The sequence below is a fragment of the Mustela erminea genome, chromosome 20 (genome assembly GCF_009829155.1).
Source record: "Mustela erminea isolate mMusErm1 chromosome 20, mMusErm1.Pri, whole genome shotgun sequence".
Lineage (NCBI taxonomy): Eukaryota > Metazoa > Chordata > Mammalia > Carnivora > Mustelidae > Mustela > Mustela erminea.
Genome location: NC_045633.1, coordinates 8,039,494 through 8,061,155, shown reverse-complemented (window position 1 = coordinate 8,061,155; position 21,662 = coordinate 8,039,494).

Here is a 21,662-nt window from a genome sequence, read left to right as displayed (position 1 = left end):
CGTGTGTATATATACATATTCTTTGTATAACTTTATCTTTCCTTAGGTTCTTTCCTTAAATTACTAATATTAATACTACAATTCCTGATTAGTGCTAAGTGTTAACTGCCCTATTCCACAGTGCAGAGTAGGACAAATAAAAAATACTCATTTCCCTTTCGGGATGCCCCCTTCTGGCCAAATATGGAAGCGATTTCATAAGAAACGGAATCCTTGAGGAAGTGTTTTCCAGTATGTCTTTATTTAATACTATTATTCTAGGGGATGAAGGTAGAGAAATAACCAGATTCTATCACCAACAGGGGAAGACTGAGGTAGAACACATACAAGGACCGCCTAGGACTTCTTTCTCTTTATTTTTTGTCTCCATTATGGTTGACATTTGTTGTTTTTGTTTGCTCAATAAATGAACCCCTTCCTTGGGGAGGAGGTGGAATCCATCATTGGATGAGTCTGAGTCGAAAGCAGGGCTCACCTTGTGTCATGGACACTTGAAATGTCAGGTATCCCTTCTTCCCACCCTGTAAGGTGAGCACATCACCTCAGCTTCATCAACTGGACGCTTCTGTCCGGGACTGAGAATTGAAAGCAAATATGTAAAGAGGCAGTGCCTGTTGAGAATTCATCCCACCAATGGCATTGGCATCCCAAATCCAGTATCAGCAGCTTTGCAGCGACTCCAGAGGTGATGGCAGTGCCAGACTTTCTAGAACATAGATTTAGTTCCAGCTTCCTAGCTCCTCCAGCCATCCTTGGCACCCTCAGCCTTCCCTATAATTCTCTTGGCTTCCCAAGAGTTTCCAATAAGTATCTTTCCAGCCTAAGTATGCCAGAATATGTTTCAATATTACTTACAACCAAGAATGTTGGCTTCTGTGTTTCACACTGCTTTCTCTGATCTTTTTATCCATAATTTCAGCAGCTTCAGCAAATGCTCCCCATACCTGCAGCTACTTCTCAGACACAGAGTTGCCGCCAGATTTGAGTTCATACAAATCCCAAAACAGGTAATATGATATTGCACAAGGGGCACTGATATAATAGTCACTAATCTTTGGTTCTATCCCTGAATCTTCCACTACTTACAAAAATCTTGTCATCATCTTGTTTTTTGCTTCCACCTAGATAATCAGCACAGCCTTTACTTCTCAGAATGGAGATTGCAGAGCATAGATAGATTTCTGGAGGTCCTCAGTTGATTCTGAAGAACAGTTTCATTATGCTGGCATTGCTGGTGGTGTTACAGGCATAGAGCTGCCTGAAACTCATTTTTTTCCTTTCATCTTCAGTGCCTAGCATAGTGCCTGGTCCACAGTAAGTACTCAAAAAATGCTATTGAACATTTGAACTCAACCCCAAAAAATGTTCAATAAAGAAAAAAGTTTAAGACTCATGCTATTAAGAAGGGAAATATACCAAATCCAGATCCCATTAAGCCCCACCAGAGGAGGGAGAACAGAAACTAGGAATTAGGAGAGAGAAACACATTTGTGTCAAGTTTCTATTCGTGTGAACTTTCACCTCCTTTGGTTACCAGTCATGGTGAGTGTCTGGTGTCTATCATTCTCAATTCTCTTTCTCTTTCTCTTCCTAAGCTTAAAAGTTACTGCCATGTAATTTCTACTTGTATGTTGAGGACAGAATCCATCCTGGTCCCAAACACAGACAGCATACACTCATAGATTTTGTTCATGTTCTAACTACACTATCCGTCCAGCATTACCTGCCTTATTCTCTTGATACCCAGTATTTTTCAAGAGTAGATGTCTTGACAATTTAACCCTGGCCACCTTCTGACTTGATTTCTCCACACCTGCCACCTTCAGAGTTGGTATTATGTATATGATCAAGAGCCCAAATTATAAAGCCAAACCAGGTTCAAATCCCAGTTCTGCCATCTTCTGGCTGTGGGACTCCAAGCAAGTTACAAGTCAAATTTCCTCATTCGCTATTAAAAAAGAAGAAGAGGGCGCTTGGGTGGCTCAGTGAGTTAAAGCCTCTGCCTTCAGCTCAGGTCATGATCTCAGGGTCCTGGGATCGAGCCCCACATCAGGCTCTCTGCTCAGCAGGGAGCCTGCTTCCCCTTCCTCTCTCTCTGCCTGCCTCTCTGCCTACTTGTGATCTCTGTCAAATAAATAAATAAAATATTTTAATAAATAAATAAAGAAGAAGAAGAAGAGGAAAAAAGATTTATTTTTATTAGAGAGAGAAAGAGGTAGAGGGAAAGAATCTCCAGCAGACTCCATGCTGACTGTGGATCCCAACATGGGGCTCAATCTCATGAGCCTGAGATCATGACCTGAGCCAAAACCAAGAGTCAGATGCTCCACCGGCATCCCCCCAAAACCAGGCGCACTCCCCCCAAATGTTAAATGGAGATAATAATAAAATAATAAATGGAGGTAATAATAAAATACCCATTTTCTAGGTTACTGGTAAAACAGAACTCAAGATCAGGCATGATAAGTGCTTAATTCATAGTCACAGTTCAGTCAATGTGGACTTAAAAACAGCTGGTTTGGGGCACCTCGGTGGCTCAGTGGGTTAAGGCTCAGTGGGTTAAGCCTTTGGCTCAGGTCATGATCTCAGCGTCCTGGGATCGAGTCCCACATCGGGTTCTCTGCTCAGCAGGGAGCCTGCTTCCTCCCTCTCTCTGCCTGCCTCTCTGCCTACTTGTGATCCCTGTCTGTCAAATAAATAAATAAAATCTTAAAAAAAAAAAAAAAAACAGCTGGTTTGGGGCTGAGCTGTGACTCACTGAGGTCTAGTATTTTTAGTATTAGTATCCACTCCCCAACCTAATCCCCTCAGTGCATTATTCGTCCCCTAATCTCTTATCTCAGTGTGTCACTTATTGAAAGCGAAATTTAATCTTTCTAGGAAGGAGGCCAGAAAGGAAATAAATCTTAAAAATAATATAGTGTGAAGTAAGATAGGATAAATACATAATACCTACATGCCCTTACCTCTGCCAACTGGCTCCTGCCTCCCATTTGATTGAATGACACTGGCTCTGTGCCCACAGCACTTGTGCACACATGCATTTTGCTCACACCCACAGTTGGACAGGAAACATGCCCAACAGCCTGAGCCCCAGATTACAGCCTGACTCTGAAGCCATCTGAACTTGGGTCTTTCCATGGGGAAGCCACGTTTGGTCTGTCTCTTTGTTCCTACCCGCATCTTGGCTCAGCCTTGCTGGGTGTCCTGACCTCCTGACCCCAGCCTCCCTCGATGTGCTTCATCCCACCACTGCTGGAGTCTAGCTGGACAGGTATGCTTCTCTAAGGCAAACTTGGCATTTTATGGACATAGGTTCTTGAGGGCAAAAGTGAATAAATCTCTTTCCCTCCAATTTTCTTCTCCAGTTTTATACCCTACACATGCATGAGTCTTTCTCCTTAAAACTTTTTCTGAGGATTCTTGGGTATTTCGTTCCTACTGCTGAGATTTGGTTAAATAATCTATGTTTAAATTTAATTGTGTTACTATTTAGTTCTACTTCGTTGACCACTTCTAGATCCTCCTCCTGCTCCTCTTACTTTCCACTGTAGTCAGTGCTCCTAAGAATGGATCCCTAATGGTGGAATCTCAGACAGTTCAACAAATAAGAAATACCTCCATTTGGAACTGAAATCATCTATGAGCTGCACACTCCACCAGGGCATAACACGAGCACTGGATAAAGTACTAATGCAAGAAATATAAATTTCAGAGTAGGTACAGTACATGTTTATGAGTCCAGGGTGACTGAGGGTTAAACGATTGTTCAGCACAGATGAGTAGTCAGGTTGAATCATTTATATTTAAATTAAAAGTTGGAGAGAAGTCAATGAGACTATGGCATTCAATGTACAGGTGAACAGAGAGACAAACTGATTAAGAATATACATTATGAGTCAGATTTTTTTTTTTTTTCTTGAGAGAGAGAGCAAGTGAGAACAGGGAAGAGAAAGAAGCAGACTCCCTGCTGAGCAGGGAGCCTGACTCAGAGCTTTGATCCCAGGATTCTGGGATCATGACCTAAGCTGAAGGCAGACACTTAACTGACATCCAGGCACCCCAAGAGAGTCAGTCTTGTGTTTAAATACTGATCTACCACTTTCTGGATCCCTGACCTTGGGCACATCGACTGCTCTAACCTCATATTCCTCATCTGTAAAATGGGACTAGCTATAATATATATCTTATAGGTCATTGTGAGTATTGAATAAAATAATGCATACTAATCATATATAGAAATATTCAATAAATGTCAGCTACTTCTGTTTTGTTGTGGCTGCTGCTAATTGGGAGGTTTGGGGAGGTTAATTCATAATCAAACAAGAGTTGAAGTGAAGACCCAGGCTTTTTGTATTGGCCAGTTAGCTTTGAAGTGTCTCCAGCCACCCCTTAGTAATTTCCAGTACCCAGGAGAAGCCTTATTTTATCTAAATGTGTTAATATGGAAAGATGTACAAGATACACTGGGAAATGAAGAGGAAAAAAGTAAGGTATGTGTACTATAAACCAATTCATGTTTTAAAAGGGAATATATATACATACATGTACATACACACACATACATATGTGAGTGTACATATAATATAAACACTAACATATATGTTTTCATCCTACATGTATATAAAAATGATACTTCATAAGACTTCGGGTGTTTCTTCACATTTCTCAACTAAAGCCCAAAGCTAAGAATTAAGAGGCACTAAGTCACTGCCCTTTCCCTTCTAAAGAAAACTGTCAGAAGAGACTAAGTTAGGTAACTCTCTCCGATTTGTGAAAAGGTGGCTCATCTTGTCCTGCTACTTTGACACCACTCTGCTTTGGGGCCTACATCCAAAGACTGGGGATCGGAGAGCAGAGAGTACTTGCACACCTTTGCTGAGAGGAACAATAAGGAAATCCCTTATAAAGGTAGAAATTCCTGGAAGAAGACACTGGCATCACTTTCCTGGGACCATGTCCCCTTCTGCCTGGCCATTTCTGGAAATGAGCCAGAAAGAGAAATAGAGACACATGGCAGGGCACAGAGAGTGAGACGAGGTAGAGAGACAAGAAAGGAAAAGCCTGCAGCCCAACACAAGGTGTTCTAAAGATGCGGGTCAAGTAGACTCCCTGAAGTTACCTGGGCTTGAACACGTCGACCCAACAGGAGGTAAACCCTCCTGCCCCAGTCTTTTCTCCTTACCCCCAACAACAGAGTATGTAGAGCTTAGAAGAGGGAAGGGGAAAGATGTCTGGGAGACAGACACGCCACTTGTCTCTTTTCGAGGTGGTAGAGTGGGAGGGGTGCAGAAGAGTGGCCAGTCCTCCTGCCCACTGCTGGTCCCCCGAAGCACAGAGCAAGCCTACGTTGGGCAGAAAAGAACAGGCGCGATGTACATTGAGTTTGTGGTTAACAGTTTTAAGTGGACAAACTTTTATAACTAAAAGTGATTGTTAATTTTGGGATCATGGCAAGAAGTCACTATTGGATAGAACAGGGATATTGGCTACAGCAGGGGGAAAGAGAAACTGGGAGGAAAAATAAAAGTTTTGATTTAAGACTTGTTTGAAAAACTAGTTACTTATATATTCCACCCACTTCCCTACACACCCACACACCCCTTGTTTGGCAACACATTTGGTAATTACTTTATTCTCTTACTCTATATCTTTTATTTTTATCCATATGCATGTATTATTTTTACATTAAAATAAACTGTTGCTTTCTTGATGTGCATGCTCACCAAAGTATTTCTCTTCCTCCTGGGTCCACAGCTGGGCCAATTTCTAGCCTAAATTCATATGAGATCCTCCACAACTGTCTCTTTCAGCTCTTTGCTCTGGCTCTTGCTCTGCTGTTTATCAGTTGGTTGATTTCAAAGGATCCAGCACAGGGCCTATAGGAGGCCTGAGAGAGAGTGGAGTCCCTGAATATGAGGGTCCTGAGTCACTGTGTGGAGGTTAGCTAGCCAGGAAAGCCCATCAACCCAGATCTTTTGCATTAGACTTCAGCCTCTGAGCTTTGGGTTAGTTGTTTCTACAGCATAACATAACATTCTCTCTCTCTTTTTTTTTTTTTTTCCGATTTTATTTATTTGAGACCTAGCACTCCTTGAAAAACACACTGGGAATCTAGAGTTTGTTCAAAATGTCTTTACTCTTTTTGTCAGTCTTATTGTCCATAGAGATGATGAATACTGTCCTTCAGATAAATTAATAAGACAGCTCACAATGAAGTGAAGAGACTATGGGTTTTGAAGTAAGAGACCTGATTAGAAAGCCCAGTGCTGGTATTTTCTTTAAGACTCAGAGGGAAATCCTGGACCAGTGGCCAGGCTTCTGTTTTCTTGCTGGGACACCATGAGATGCCTCTTGCTCCCTCCTTACAAAATGTATATGAAATAGAATTAAAATTTTCCTGTCTGTAAGTTGTTGACAAAATAGTGGAGACAGTACTATAAAACTCTATTTTCCTATAGAACAGTTTTTGAAAATGTCTTTATTTTTGAAGGGGATTACATTTCAGTTGAGTACTAGAGAAGAAAACCTGACCCCATTCCAGAGAAAATAGGGATTATCATGAAATAATTGATATAGGAAATGATTTTCCAAAGCTGAATTTAGGTGAAAAGCTGATGGAACCTTGTAATTGATGGATCAGACTGATAGCTTAACATCACAAAAGGTGAGCCAACTAGACTTTATGTTCCCCAGATGTCATGTAATAGAATTATGCAATACTATTTATGCAATCTTTTTGCTTAAATACTGATCTGGCCTCGATATTTCAGTTTACAGAAAGTACAGGAACAGAAAAATAGGTTAAATTCCGCCACAGGTTTGAATTAGTAAAATGATATGATTTTTAGATTTGTTGCCAAGTAATGCAAGGAGAGGGAGGTGTAGGTGGGGTATAAATGAAGCAAAATTGGCCATGCGTTGACAATTATTGGAGCAGAATGATGGATACACATATGGATTTGTTATACTATTCTAGCTGTTAGTTTATCTGGTTGAAATTTCTCCATGATGGCGAAGAGAGAGAGACAGAATAAAGAAGTAAAGACAACAAGTTGGATAACTATTTTGAGAAATTCTGCTGTAAAAAGGATAAGAGGAAGGAAAAGGTGGAAGAAGAGAAGATATTTTAATAAAGGAGATACTAACATGTGTCTGTGGCCAACTATCTCTTTACTATAATTCCTATCCAAACAAAAGGAAGAAATGGATGGTATAGGAGAGAGGTAACAGAGGACGTAATGTTCTTTTTTTTTTTCTTTAAGATTTTATTTATTTGTTTGACAGACAGAGATCACAAGTAGGCAGAGAGGCAGGCAGAGAGAGGAAGGGAAGCAGGCTCCCCGCTGAGCAGAGAGCCCGATGCAGGGCTCGATCCCAGGACCCCGGGACCATGACCCGAGCTGAAAGCAGAGGCTTTAAACCACTGAGCCACGTAGGCACCCTGAGGAAGTAATGTTCTTGAGTAGGGGAGAGCAGATGATGTCGAGGACACAGTGGAGAGGGTGGCCCAAGCTCGGAACTTGACAGTATTTATTGTCCCAGGAAGGAATGCAGAGTGTGGGCAGAGCTGTAGGAGTATAGGTTGATTAGGTGCTATGGGGTCTCTTCTGGCTACTTATAAATCTCAGTGAAATCAGGAGAAAGGAGAGGTGAAGGTTACAGAAACAGGAGGTGGGATATGGTTATCTCCAGCTAGAGATATGCAATGGGGTTATCAAGCAGTGAGGAGGGCCTGCTTGGATTTTTTAAGACCATTAGCAAGTACCATCAATGTCCTAAGGGCAGAACTATGTTTCCACAGACCCATTTCTCCTGAAGCATGTTGAGCTGCTCATGTGCAATCCCAGAATAGGGAGAGAGCCGTCGAGTTCTGCAGAGAGTTGGGTTTTTCCAGGTGAGTATGGTGAGGGAGAGCAGTGCGAAAGAGCTCAGTAGCACCTAGAATCCAAGATGGGCAAGAGGTAAATGAGCGCATGAAGAAGACAGTTTTCAAGTCAATGAACTAAAGATTTTTGTGGGGTCAAGGAATTACCTTAATAAAAACAGCAAAGGCAAACAAGGTGACGAGACAGGAGGAATTACATAATTCCTAAAAAAGGAGGGGGAAGGATGTTGAAACATTTTGGGAGTAGTACTACGGGTGTAATAAGAAGATACAGCATAGGAGCACCTGGTGGCTCATGGTTAAGCACTTGCCTTTGGCTCAGGTCATCATCTCAAGGTCCTGGGATTGAGCCCTGCATCAGGCTGCTTGCTCAGTGGAGAGCCTGCTTTACCCCCTCCCTCTGCCTGCTGCTCACCCTTCCTGTGCTCCCTTTTTCTTGGTCAAATAAATAAATAAATAAATAAAATCTTAAAAAAAAGAAAAGAAAAGAAGGTATAGGGTACAGTCCCAATAATGAGAGACTGAGGCTCAGTAGGATCATTGGGAGACAGGATCTCAAGGGAATGGAAGTCCAGGGTATTAAATGGATTGCTCACATGAGGACTGAAGTTACTGAGACAGAGCAGGGACTGGACTGACGTCCCCTCAATCCTCACCACAAAATCCAGCAATCCTCGATACAACTCTGCTCTCGCAGGAATGTGAAAGCAGGATGCTCAGCAAAGAGGGACTTCACTGGCAAAGACCAAGTCACAGGACTGCAGTTGGACCCCAGCACTGACCTTTCACTGACTTTTCCCCTCATTATAATACTAACAAACGCCCAGAGTGAAGATTTAACATGCTAATGAGAAACGATAGACATGAAGAAGCAGCTTTTGTCCCCCTGTGCCAGTGTGCCCAACTTCCTGGATCTCTCCCCACCCCCACACGCTTATGTAGTTGTGAATGCAGGTGAGGTCCAGAGCCAAGAGCCAAGAGAGAATTCTTGAGATGCCTTTGGTACAAAAGATGATTTTATTTATTTTTTCAATACTGTATTTATTTGAGAGATAGAGGACACGAGAGAGAGCAAGCACAAATGGAGGGGCGGAGGGAGAGGGAGAAGTAGACCCCCTGCTGAGCAGGGAGCCTGACAGGGGGCTTGATCCCAGGAGCCTGGCATCATGACCTGAGCTGAAGGCAGATAACTGACTGAGCCACCCAGGTGCCCCAAAAGGTGGTTTTATAAAAGCATGAGGACAGGACCTGTGGGCAGAAAGAGTCACCTGTGCAGTGGTGAGAAGCAATTGATTATATACTTTGGGGTTGGGGGAAGTAAAGATAAGGGAGTTTTGAAGTGGATTTTCACGTGCTAAAGAAGACTCACAGGAAATCTGAGGCCTTGCTATTGTCAACCCAATGTTGTTTTTCCCTCTGGCAAGGCACTAATGTGAAGACGGTTGGGTGCTTCCTGGAGGAAGCTTTGCCTGCCTCAAGTATTTGTCAATGGGTTGCAGGTCATAAGGACATTTAATTTTAGCTACATTTCCTTCTGGAAGTCAGGTTATTGATCATGGGTTTTTTTTGGTTTTTTTTGTTTTTTTTTTTCTGGGGCACCTGGTTGGCTCAGTTGGTTAAGCCTCTGCTTTCAGCTCAGGTCATGATCCCAAGGTCCTGCATCGAGCCCTGAATCGGCTCTCTGCTCAGCAGGGAGCCTGCTTCCCCCTCTCTCTCTGTCTTCCTCTCTGCCTACTTGTAATCTTGCTCTTTCTGTTAAATAAATAAATAAAATTATTTTAAAAATGCTTTTTTCTTCTAAATTACTAAGACATTTATAACTGAGGGAGACACATGTCTTGCTGGACAGTGATCTGCTCTAAGCTAACCATTTGTTTTTCCTTCCCTTAGCTTTAGGGCAGCCAGGAGGGCCTGGGGAATGTCACCCATAGCCCACCTGGGAGTGGGGAGGGCAGGATTGTGAGGTGTGAGCTTGTGCTTTGTCCTCAGTTTGCCTTCTGCTCCCTCATCACTTAGAAGTCACTCCTATCCTGCCTTAGCTTCCTTAAAAACTTTCCTGGCCTTTGTTCTGAGAGCCAGCATGAAGGACACTCTTTGTGGTGTCTCCCTTATGCTTGAGCCTTCCCTGGAAATTCCCATTTGGCCCCAGTCAATTTGTACTGTTTGGAGAGCCCAAGGACCCAAGTCAGGAACATTACCAACAAGAATGATGGAGAATGACTAATAACTGAGAATGACCATAAACTAGCACAAAAGAGAAAGGATCTGCAGAACAATAGAACACATTTTTTTCTAGGTAAGATCTGATATAGGACTAACAACATCAAGATACCACTGGTTGAAGTTTATTAACTTATGAACAAAGAAAAAAATATAAGCACCCAGGAAGAGTAAGTGAGGCTTTACAATACTACATTTGAATTCAGTTCTGACACTAACTGGGATTAGCATCAGAACCCACAGGTTTAAAGGCACAGTCCCCATAAGACTTTCCTCACTTTGGATGTTAACTGCAGGTTCAGGGGTTCCCAGGCCACCTAAACCTCTGGGCAACTGGCTACAAAATCAGGGGGTCCCACAACTCCCTCATGTTCCTTAAGCCACTAGAATTCAAAGAACTCAAAGAAGAGCTATAGTTAGGAGTACAGTTTTATTACAAATAACATAGATCAGTGCTAGCCAAATGAAGAGAAACATAAAGCAAAGTCTGAGAGGGTCCCAAATATAGAGCTTCTGTGCTCCCTCCCCATGGAATCAGGGCACGTCACCCTCCCAGTACATTTGACGAGTTCAACAAACAGGAAGCTTCACCAGGTTTTAATCAGGGAATCATTAGCCAAGTGACTACAGTCAATCTCCAGTTTTCTCCCCAGGCACTGGGCTAGCTTCAAAGCTCCAACCTTGTAATCACATGGTTGACCTTTCTGGTGACCTGACCCTTCCTCCTGAGTCATCTTGCTAGGATAAACTTGGGTGTCATTTAGGGGTTTCATGAAGGACACCAGGGTGGCTCAATTGGTTAAGCGTCTGCCTTAGGCTACGGTCATAATTCCAGAGTCCTGGAATCAGTCCCACAAGTGGGCACCTTGCTCAGCAGGGAGTCTGCTTCTCCCTCTGCCTGCTGCTTCCCCTGCTTGTGCTCTCTTTCTCTCTGTCTGACAAATAAATACATAAAATCTTTAAGGGGTTTCATGAATAACAAAGGCACTCCTGTTACTCAAGAATTCTAAGAATTTAGAGTCTCCAGTGACAAGAACCAAGGACAAAGGCCAGTCCATTTTTTATTGTGCAACAGACACATACCAGGAGAAAAGAACTTGGTTGACCTTGGGCTCCTCCAAAGTAATATTTAATGCCAAATAACAGTGGAACAAGGTCCAGAGTTTTCTGAGGGAAAGAAAATTTAACATAAGAAACTCAAACCCAGCCAAGTTATTCTCCATATAAAGTCAGTAAACAGGCATTATCAACCAAGCAAGAGAACACAGTTATTATAAGCCCTTGTGAAGAAAAAAAAAAAAAAAAATCTCCTAGATGTTAAATTCAGCTAATAAAGAAAAACAGTAAAGAATACAAGGAAAGAGAAGCTATATGAAAAGGACTATTGGTAGCACTGAATCCCACTTAGACATTAGATCAGGGTTTCTTAGCCATAGCATTTAGGTTAGGAGCTGGATAATTAATTCTTGGTTGCAGAGGCTGTCTTGTGCACTGTAAGATATCTACCAGCCCTTCTAGTCACCACCCACTAGATGCCAATAGCATTCCTCCCAGGTGTGACAACCCAAAATGTCTCCAGACATTCCCTTACATCCCCTTAGGGTACACCCCCCCCCCCACCTTGGGAATCAGTGACATAAACTAATGCTTGGTAACTGAGGAAGCTATGGTTATAGAAGAGAATGTACTGGTCTCCAAACCTAGCAATAATATAACAAAAATCAAGGGGCTAGGGGAAGGGAGATAGGAGAAACAGAATGAACCAATTGATTAATTTCTTAAAGTAGATATTGATTGATACAGTTTAATTAGAAAAAATGTAGGTTTAAAAATTATTCCAATCACTTAAGGTTTTCCTTAACTTTGGTGGGATCTTTTAAGAAATAATGACATGTCTAGTTAAGAAGCACCTACGTGGGGGGTGCCTGGGTGACTCAGTTGGTTAAGCATCTAACGCTTGATCTCAGATCAGGTTTTGATCTCAGGGTCATGATTTCAAGCCCCTCACTGGGCTCCACACTGCGCATGGAGCCCACTTAAAATAAAAATAAAAAATAAATACCTTCCTGGTATTTGACTATTCTTCAGTTTTGCTTCAGTTGTTTTCCTGTGGGTTACAGTTCAATATCATTTTACTTAAAATACTGTGCATATCCCAGACCCACTTTTTATCAGTTTATCTACCTACCTTCCCTCTGTAAATATGCCCAGTGTAATATGTAAAATGATGTGACCCCAGAGTTATTAACAGTTGCTTTTTTGTGGTGAGATTTGAAATGGTTTTTTTACCATCCTCTTTGCATTTATCTATGTTGCTAGAATTTTAAAATTAACATGAATTACTTACATATAAAAATATTTATTCTCTGTTTTCCTGGGCTTTTTTAAGTATATAATTTTCATAGACATGGCTTCTTCACTCACTCACTTAACAAATATTTACTGAATGCCTGTTATGTGTTGGGCCCTGTTCTACCTATCTGAAATTCAGTAATGAGTGAACAGTTAAAGTACTTGCATTCTAGTTGGCCTGGAATGGGCTAACAAAGGCCTTTGGTATAATATTAATTAGGCATAGAGGCTATAGCCTTATTCCTGATTCATTAAATGCCTCCAACATTTTACCATAAAATGTTTCTAATATTTCGGGGCACCTGGGTGGCAGATGCTCAGAAGCATCTGCCTTCAGCTTGGGTCATAATCCCAGACTCTGGGATTAAGCCCCATATCAGGCTCCTGCTCAATAGGAGCCTGCTTCTACCTCTCCCTTTGCCTGCTGCTCTGCCTACTTGTGATCTCTCCTTGTCAAATAAATAAAATCTTAAAAAAAAATGTTTCTAATGTTTCAGTATCAAATTAAGTTGTTGATATCCATTATTTATCATACTAAAGAAATTCCCTTCTATTTGTATTTACTTTTAAGGGCAATGAGCCCCCACTTAATCAACTTTGAGCCACCCAGGCACCCCTCCTTTTACCTTTTTTTTTTTTAAAAGATTTTATTTATTTATTTGACAGACAGAGATCACAAGTAGACAGAGAGGCAGGCGGAGAGAGAGGAGGAAGCAGGCTCCCTGCGGAGCAGAGAGCCCGATGCGGGGCTCGATCCCAGGACCCCAGGATCATGACCTGAGTCGAAGGCAGAGGCTTAACCCACTGAGCTACCCAAGCACCCCTCCTTTTACCATTTTTAGTATAATCTCAAACTGGTCAGAATGGATGTTTGGTTTTTGTACATTGCTGATTTCAGTTTGTTAATAATTTACTTTAGGCTTTTTATTTATGTTCAGTTTTTCAGTTTGCCTGTGATTTTCTTTTTAGCAGGGTTCTTGTCTAAAAATGCTATCAATGCATGGTGCGCCTGGGTGGCTCAGTGGGTTAAAACCTCTGCCTTCGGCTTGGGTCATGGTCCCAGGGTCCTGGGATTGAGCCTCGAATCTGGCTCTCTGCTCAGCAGGGAGCCTGCTTCCTCTCTCTCTCTGCCTGTCTCTCTGCCTACTTGTGATCTGTCAAAAAAAAAAAAAAAAAAAAAAGTAAAAATGCTATCAATGCTATTTTAACCTCAAAAAATGAGATGGGGGCATCTGGGTGGCTCAGTTGGTGAAGAATCAGCCTTTGGCTCAGGTCATCATCTCAGGTCCTGGGATCAAGCCCCGCGTTGGGCTCCCTGTTCAGCAGAAAGTCTGCAGTAGATTTCCTCTCTTCCTCTCCCTCTGCCCCTCCCCCCACTTGTGTGTGCTCACTTTCTCTTTCTCTCTCTCTCTCTCTCTCTCTCTCTGTCAAATAAATAAATAAAATCTTTTTAAAATATGAGATGGGATGACTTCTATTCTGGGAAGATGGAGGAGACAGACCTTTCTCTTTTCTCCTGCTAAGTACAACTAAAAGTCCTGACAATACTATAAAACAAACATAAGAAGACTCTGGAAGGTATAGAGAGGAAGGCAGACTGGTTACAGACTTTGGGACTTAAGGAATGACACAAAGGTAGTTCTCTGGGTTTTCTTTCTGGCCCATATATCCTAGACTTGGAGTTGAAAAAGCTGAAAACCTGGAAACACCAACGGTACCACCACCACCACCAACAACAACAAAAAACCAGAAAAAGCCTGCCGTCTTTCACCAAAGGGCCAAGAAAGGAGCAGACCAGCAAGACAGAATACTTTTAAAACATCAAATCCTCTACGCTAGCCAAGTACCCCAGAAAAAAATCATGGCTCCACCCATCTTTATGCCAACAAAGGTAGAATGGGAAGCCTAGACTTCTACTCTCATGAGGCTGTATCCCCGCACCCTCCACTGGGATAGTATCAGAGAATGCCAAGTAGGGAGCAAGCCGGTGTCAGTAGAGACCCCATAAGGAGTTGGAACTCATCCTATCCAGCACTAAAAAGCAACTCCTCCCAATCCCAGTTTCATTGGAGACTTAGTGGAGAACCTGGAATACTATATTTATCTGGCATTAATGAGAACCCGGACTACTATATTTATCTGGCATTAATGAGGTGGTGCCCTCTCACTTTCCCTGCCAGAACACTGTAGAACAAAGCCAGTTAAAATGGATGGTTTAAATGAGACTGAGAATCTGATTACATAATATAAAACTATCCAGGTTTCAAATGAAAATCACTCACCATACCAAGAACCAGGAAGGTCTCAAACTGAATTAAAAAAAAAAAGATAATCAATAGATGCCAATAGATGCCAAGACCAAGATGACAAAGATGTTAGAAGCAGCTGACAAAGGTTTTAAAGCAGCCATGATAAAAATACTTCAACAAGCAATTACAAATACATATGCTTGAAACATCAAAGCCTCTGCAAATGAATAGACAATATTAAAAGAATCAAATTGAAATTTTAAAACTAAAAAATACAACTAGAAAATATGATAAGAGAAATAAAAAGCTAATTGTGTGGACTCAACAGCAGAATGGGAGGAAGAGAAGGAAATAATCAGTGAACTAGAAGACAGAATAGAAATTACCCAATAGTAATGAGAGAAGCCAGCTGAACGGAAAACAAAACAAAGCAAAACAAAAAATAACAACCAAAACAAAAACAAAAACAAAAAACAAAAAGAAGAAGAAAGGAAGAAAAAGGAATAAAAAGAACTGAGCCTCAGAGACCTGTGGGGCTATTACAAAAGATCTAATATTGTATCATCAGAATCCCAAAAGGGGAGAGAGAGAGGAAAAGAGGACAGAGCTGGAAAATAAATAATGACTGAAAGTTTCTCGAATAATGACTAAAAATTTTTCATCTATATATATAAAAATATTATACACAAGAACCAATAGGAGTTTATTGCAAGGAAGCAAGGCTGGTTTAGTGATTAAAAATCAATCAGTGCAGGGGTGCTTGGGTGGTTCAGTTGGTTAAGCAGCTGCCTTCAACTCAGGTCATGATTCCAGAGTCCTAGGATTGAGCCCATGTTGTGTCGGGCTCCCTGTTCAGTGAGGAGTCTGCTCTCCCTCTCCCTCTGGCCCTTCCCCCCGCTCATGTACTCCCTCCCTCAAATAAATAAATAAAATCATCAAAAAAAAAATCAATCGGTGTAATCCACCTTATTGATAGGCTAACAAATAAAAATCACATGATATTGATATAGGAAAGGTATTTGCCAAAATTCAAGGCTTATTCATGATAAAGACTTTCAGAAAAAGAGGAATAGAGAAGAACTTCCTTAACTTGATAAACAGCATCTACAAAAAACCTACAGCTCACATGACCCTCAAGCATGAAAGACTGAACGCTTTCTTCCTAATATCGGGGAAAATGCAAAGGAGCATATCTGTTCCTACCATTCTTATTCAACATAATACTGTAATTCTAGGTGATGCAATTAGGCAAGAAAAGGAAATAAAAGGCACATAGATCTGCAAGACAGAAGTAGGGGGAGGCATTAAGATGGAGGAGGAGTAGGGGACTCTAGTTTTGTCTGGTCCCTGAAATTCTTCTAGACAGTTATCGAATCATTCCGAATACCTATGAAATCAACCAGAGATCTGAGAAAAGATTATTACAATTCTACAAATAGAAATGCAACCACTTTTTGGAAGATAGGAGGTGTGTAGACATGAATCCAAGGCAATATATCAGAAGATAAACTGGGGGGGAGGGAGCCTTCCTAAGCCGGTACTGCAAAGTATTATAAGCAGCAGAGCACAAAACCGGAAATTTTACCACTCTGCCTGAAACATGTTCAGGGTGTGAAGCAGGGCAGAATCCCAGGTGGGACAGCGTGGTCTCAGGATCCCCAGCATCACAAAAAGAATGGGGGTGCCTGTGTGTGGTGGAGTTCCCCAAGCACTGGAGCAGGGAAGCTGGCTGCAAACAGTGAGCCCAGGAGCTAGCGACTGCATTCTCAGCAGGGGCCCAGCATGAGGCAGAATGGATGCTTGAGGAGACCCCCCTCCCCAAGGAGGAGTGGCACAGGTATGTGCCACAGGAGTCTGTAACATTTGGAGACTCTAAACAGGGTCATGTGCCTAAGCTAAAAATGCTCAGTCACAGCCTCAGTGAACCCAGAGTTCAGACAGAAATCAGGGAGACAAGAGTGATGGACTGCTTTTCTGTGAGGGCCCACTAAGATGGGGTGGGCAGGGGGAACAGCACGAACTTTCAGCTCTGGGGTTGAGATCAGGGCACCACCATTTTCATCCCCACAATGGCTCGGAGCCACTCGCACTGAACCCAGCCTCCTAGCAAAGTCAGTGTGATTCTGCAAAGGCAAAGACACATGAGAATCAGTGCAACAGACCCCTGCCCCAAGATAACAGCAGGAAATTCCAGCTAGTACTAAGTTTACTGCAAAACTCCAGCTCTCGGGAAGAAAGCAGTATTAGCATTCATGCTTTTTTCTTATTATTCTTTAGTTTCTCGGTTTTAAATTTTTTTTCCCTTTCCAGCTATTTTCTTACTTTATCAATTCTTTTTTAAAGTCTCTTTTAATTCTCATTTTTACATTTATGTTTTACAAATATATTTTTCATTTGTGGCTTCCTACATTGTATTTAATTTTATTTTTGTGTGTATATATATATATTTTTTTCTTTCTTTCTTTCTTTCTTTCTTTCTTTCTTTCTTTCTTTCTTTCTTTCTTTCTTTCCTATTTTGGGATCAAGTTTCTTCTAACAGACCAAAATACACCGAGGATCTAGTTTATTGTTCTTTTGTGTTCAACTTCTTTTTGATTTTTTTGTTTGTTTGTTTGTTTTGTTTCTGTTCTCTTCTGATTTGCTTAGTGTATATTTTTCTGGTGGTGTTGTTGCTATTTTTATATTATCTCTCTCTCTTCTATTCTTTTCTGGAAACAATGACAAGATAGAAGAACTCACCCCAAAAGAGAAAACAAGAGGCAGTACTCACCGCCATTGGATTTAATTAATGTGGATATAAGTAGGATGTCAGAACTAGAATTCAAACAACAATTACAAAGATATGAGCTGGGCTTGAAAAAAAGCATAAAAGACACTAGAGAATCCCTTGTTGGAGAAATAAAACATCTAAAATCTAATCAGGTCAAAATAAAAAACATTACTTACTGAGATGCAATAAGAAATAGAGGCTCTGATCAAAAGAAATGAAATCTTGCCATTTGCAATGACGTGGATGGAACTAGAAGGTATTATGCTGAGTGAAATAAGTCAACCAGGAAAAGACAATTGTCATATGATCTCCCTGATATGAGGAATTCAAGAGGCAGAGTGGGGAGTTTGGGGGTAGGGGAGGAAAAAATGAAACTAGATAGATGGGACGCCTGGGTGGCTCAGTTGGTTAAGCGGCTGCCTTCGGCTCAGGTCATGATCCCGGGGTCCTGGGATCAAGTCCTGCATTGGGCTCCTTGTTCATCAGGGAGCCTGCTTCTCCCTCTGCCTCTGTCTGCCTGTGTTTACTCTCTCTGACAAATAAATAAATTTTAAAAATCTTTAAAAAGAAAGTGAAACAAGATGGGATCAGGAGAGAGACAAACCATAAGAGACTCTTAATCTCACAAAATAAACTGAGGGCTGCTGGGGAAAGGGAGGGTGTGGAGAGGGTGGTTGGGTTGTAGACCTTGGGGAGGGTATGTGATATGGTGAGTGCTATGAAGTGTGTTAGCCTGATCATTCACAGACCCGTACCCCTGGGGCAAATAATACATTATATGTTAATAAAAATAATTTTTAAAAAAATAGAGGCTCTGGGTGCCTGGTTGGCTCAATCAGTTAAGCATCTGCCTTTAGCTCAGGTAGTGATCCCAGGGTCCTGGGACTGAGTCCCACATCAGGCCGCCTGCTACACAGGGAGCCTGCTTCTCCCTCTGTCTCTGCCTCTCTCTTGCACTCTCTGTCTCTCATGAATAAATAAGTAAGATCTTTTAAAAAAAAAAAATGAGGCTCTAATTGCTAGGATAAATAAGGCAGAAGAGAGTCAGTGATATAGAAGACAAATGATGGAGAATAAGGAAGCGAGAAAAAGAGAGATAACTACTGGATCATAAGGAGATGATTCAAGAGATCAGCGATACCATAAAGCAAAACAATATTAGAATAATTTTGATCCCAGAAGAGGAAGGGGGAGGTAGAAGGTATACTGGAGCAAATTATACTGGAGAACTTCCTTAATCTGGGGAAGTAAACCGGCATCAAAATCCAGGAGGCCCAGAGAACCCCTTCAAAATCAGTAAAAATAAGCCCAAACCCTGACATCTAATAGTGAAACTTCCAAATCTCAGAGACAAAATCCTGAAAGCAGCTCCAGACAAGATGTCATTACCCACCAGGGTAGAACCATAAGACTAGCAGCAGACCCATCCACAGAGACCTGGCAGGCCAGAAAGGTCTGGCATGATATAGTAAGGGTGCTCGATGAGAAAAATATACAGCTAAGAATACTTTATCCAGCAAGGAATATTCAGAATTGAAGAAAAGATAAAGCATTTCCAGGACAAACTAAAAGAAAATGATTAAAAAAAGAAAAGAAAGAAAGAAAAGAATTTGTGATCACTAAACCAGCCCTGCAAGAAATATTAAAGGAGATCCTTTAAGTGAAGAGACAGCCCCAAAATAACAAAGACCAGAAATAAACAGAGATAATATATAGAAACAGTGACTTTACAGGAATACAATGGCACTGAATTCATATATTTCAATAACAACTCTGAATGTAAATGGGCAACTGCACTCAAAACACACTGAGTATCAGATTGGAGAAAAAAACAAGACCCAATCATACACTGTCTGCAAGAGACTCATTTTATTTATTTATTTATTTAAAAAAATTTTTTGAAGATTTTATTTATTTATTTGACAGAGAGAGATCACAAGTAGGCAGAGAGGCAGGCAGAGTGAGGGGGGGAAAACAGGCTCCCCGCTGAGCAGAGAGCCCAATGCGGGGCTCAATCCCAGGACCCTGGGATCATGACCTGAGCTGAAGGCAGAAGCTTTAACCCACTGAGCCACCCAGGCACCCCTGCAAGAGACTCATTTTAGACATAAAGACACCTCCAGATTGAAAGTGAGGGGGTGTAGGGGTGCCTGGGTGGCTCAGTGGGTTAAAGCCTCTGCCTTCGGCTCAGGCCATGATCTCAGGATCCTGAGATCATGCCCCACATCGGGCTCTCTGCTCAGCGGGGAGCCTGCTTCTCTCTCTCTCTCTTTATACTTGTGATCTCTCTCTCTCTCTGTCAAATAAATAGAATTTTTAAAAAACTAAAAAAAAAAAAAAAAGAAAGAAAGAAAGAAAGAAAGAACATGAGGGGGTAGAGAGCTATTCATCATGCTACTGGACATCAAAAGAAAGCTGGGGTGGCAATCCATGTATGAGACAAACTAGATTTCAAACCAAAGACTGTAATATGAGATGAAGGACAGTATACCATAATTAAAGGGTCCATCCAACAAGAAGGTCTAACCAAGGAGGTAAAAGATTTGTACTCTAAAAACTACAGAATACTTAAGAAAGAAATTGAGGAAGACACAAAGAAATGGAAAAACATCCCATGCTCATGGTTTAGAAGAACAAATATTGTTAAAATGTCTATGCTACCTAAAGCAATCTACACATTTCAAGAAATCTATCAAAATACTACTGACATATTTCATAGAGCTGGAACAAATAATCCTAAAACATGTCTGGAATCAGAAAAGGCACTGAATAGCCAGAGGAATACTGAAAAAGAAAGCCAAAGCTAGTGGCATCACAATTCTTGACTTCAAGCTGTACTGCAAAGCTGTAATCATCAAGACAGTATGGTACTGGCATAAAAGCAGACACATAGTTCAGTGGATCAGAATACGGAACCCAGAAATGGACGCTCAACTCTATGGCCAACTCTTCTTCAACAAAGCAAGAAAAAATATCCAATGGGAAAAAGACAGTCTCTTCAACAATGGTGTTGGGAAAATTAGACAGTCACGTGCAAAAAAATGAAACTGAACCATTTTCTTACACCATACACAAAAAAACCTCAAAATGGATGAAAGACCTCAATGTGAGAGAGGAACCCCTCCAAATTCTAGAGGAGAACAGAGGCAGCAACCTCTTTGACCTCAGCTGCAGCAACTTCTTGTTAGGCACATCTTCAAAGGCAAGGAAAAGGAAAGGAAATGTAAACTATTGGGACTTCATCAAGATAAAATCTTTTGCATAGCAAAGGGAACAGTCAACAAAACCAAAAGACAAACAACAGAATGTGAAAATATATTTGCAAATATCTTTTCAGATAAAGGGCTAGTATCCAAAATCTATAAAGAACTCATCAAACTCAACACCCAAAAAGAAACAGAAAATAGAGTCAAGAAATGGACTGAACACGTGAACAGACATTTCTCCAAAGAAGATATACAAATGGCCAACAGACACATGAAAAATGCTAACATCACTTGGCAAGAGGGGACTACAAATCAAAACCATAATGAGATACCACCTCACATCTGTCAGAATGACTAAAATTAACAAGTCAGGAAACAACAGATGTTGGCGAGGATATGGAGAAAAGGAAACCTTCTTACACTGCTGGTGGGAATGAAAACTGGTACAGCAACTCTGGAAAACAGTATGTAGGTTCCTCGAAAAGTAAAAAATAGAGCTACTCTATGACCCAGCAATATCCTATGACCCAAAGGATACAAACATAGTGATCAGAAGTGGCACCTGCTCCCCACTGTTTATAGCAACAATATCCACAATAGCCAAACTATGGAAAGAGCCCAGATGTTCATGGTGAGAAGAATGGATAAAAAGATTCATATATATATATATGAATATCTATGGTGAGATTCCTTTTTTTGATGGCTGATTAATATTCATATATATATTATATATATATGACATGGATGGAACTAGAGGGTATTATGTTAGGCAAAACAAATCAATCAGAGAAAAATACCATATGATTTTGCTCATACATGAAATTTATGAAACAAAACAGAGGATCATAGGAGAAGGGAGGGAAAAATAGGACAAAATCGTGAGGGAGAAACACCATAAGAGACTTTTAACTACAGGAAACAAACTGAGGGTTGCTGGAGGAGGTGGGTGGGGGAATGCGGTAACTGGGTGATGGGCA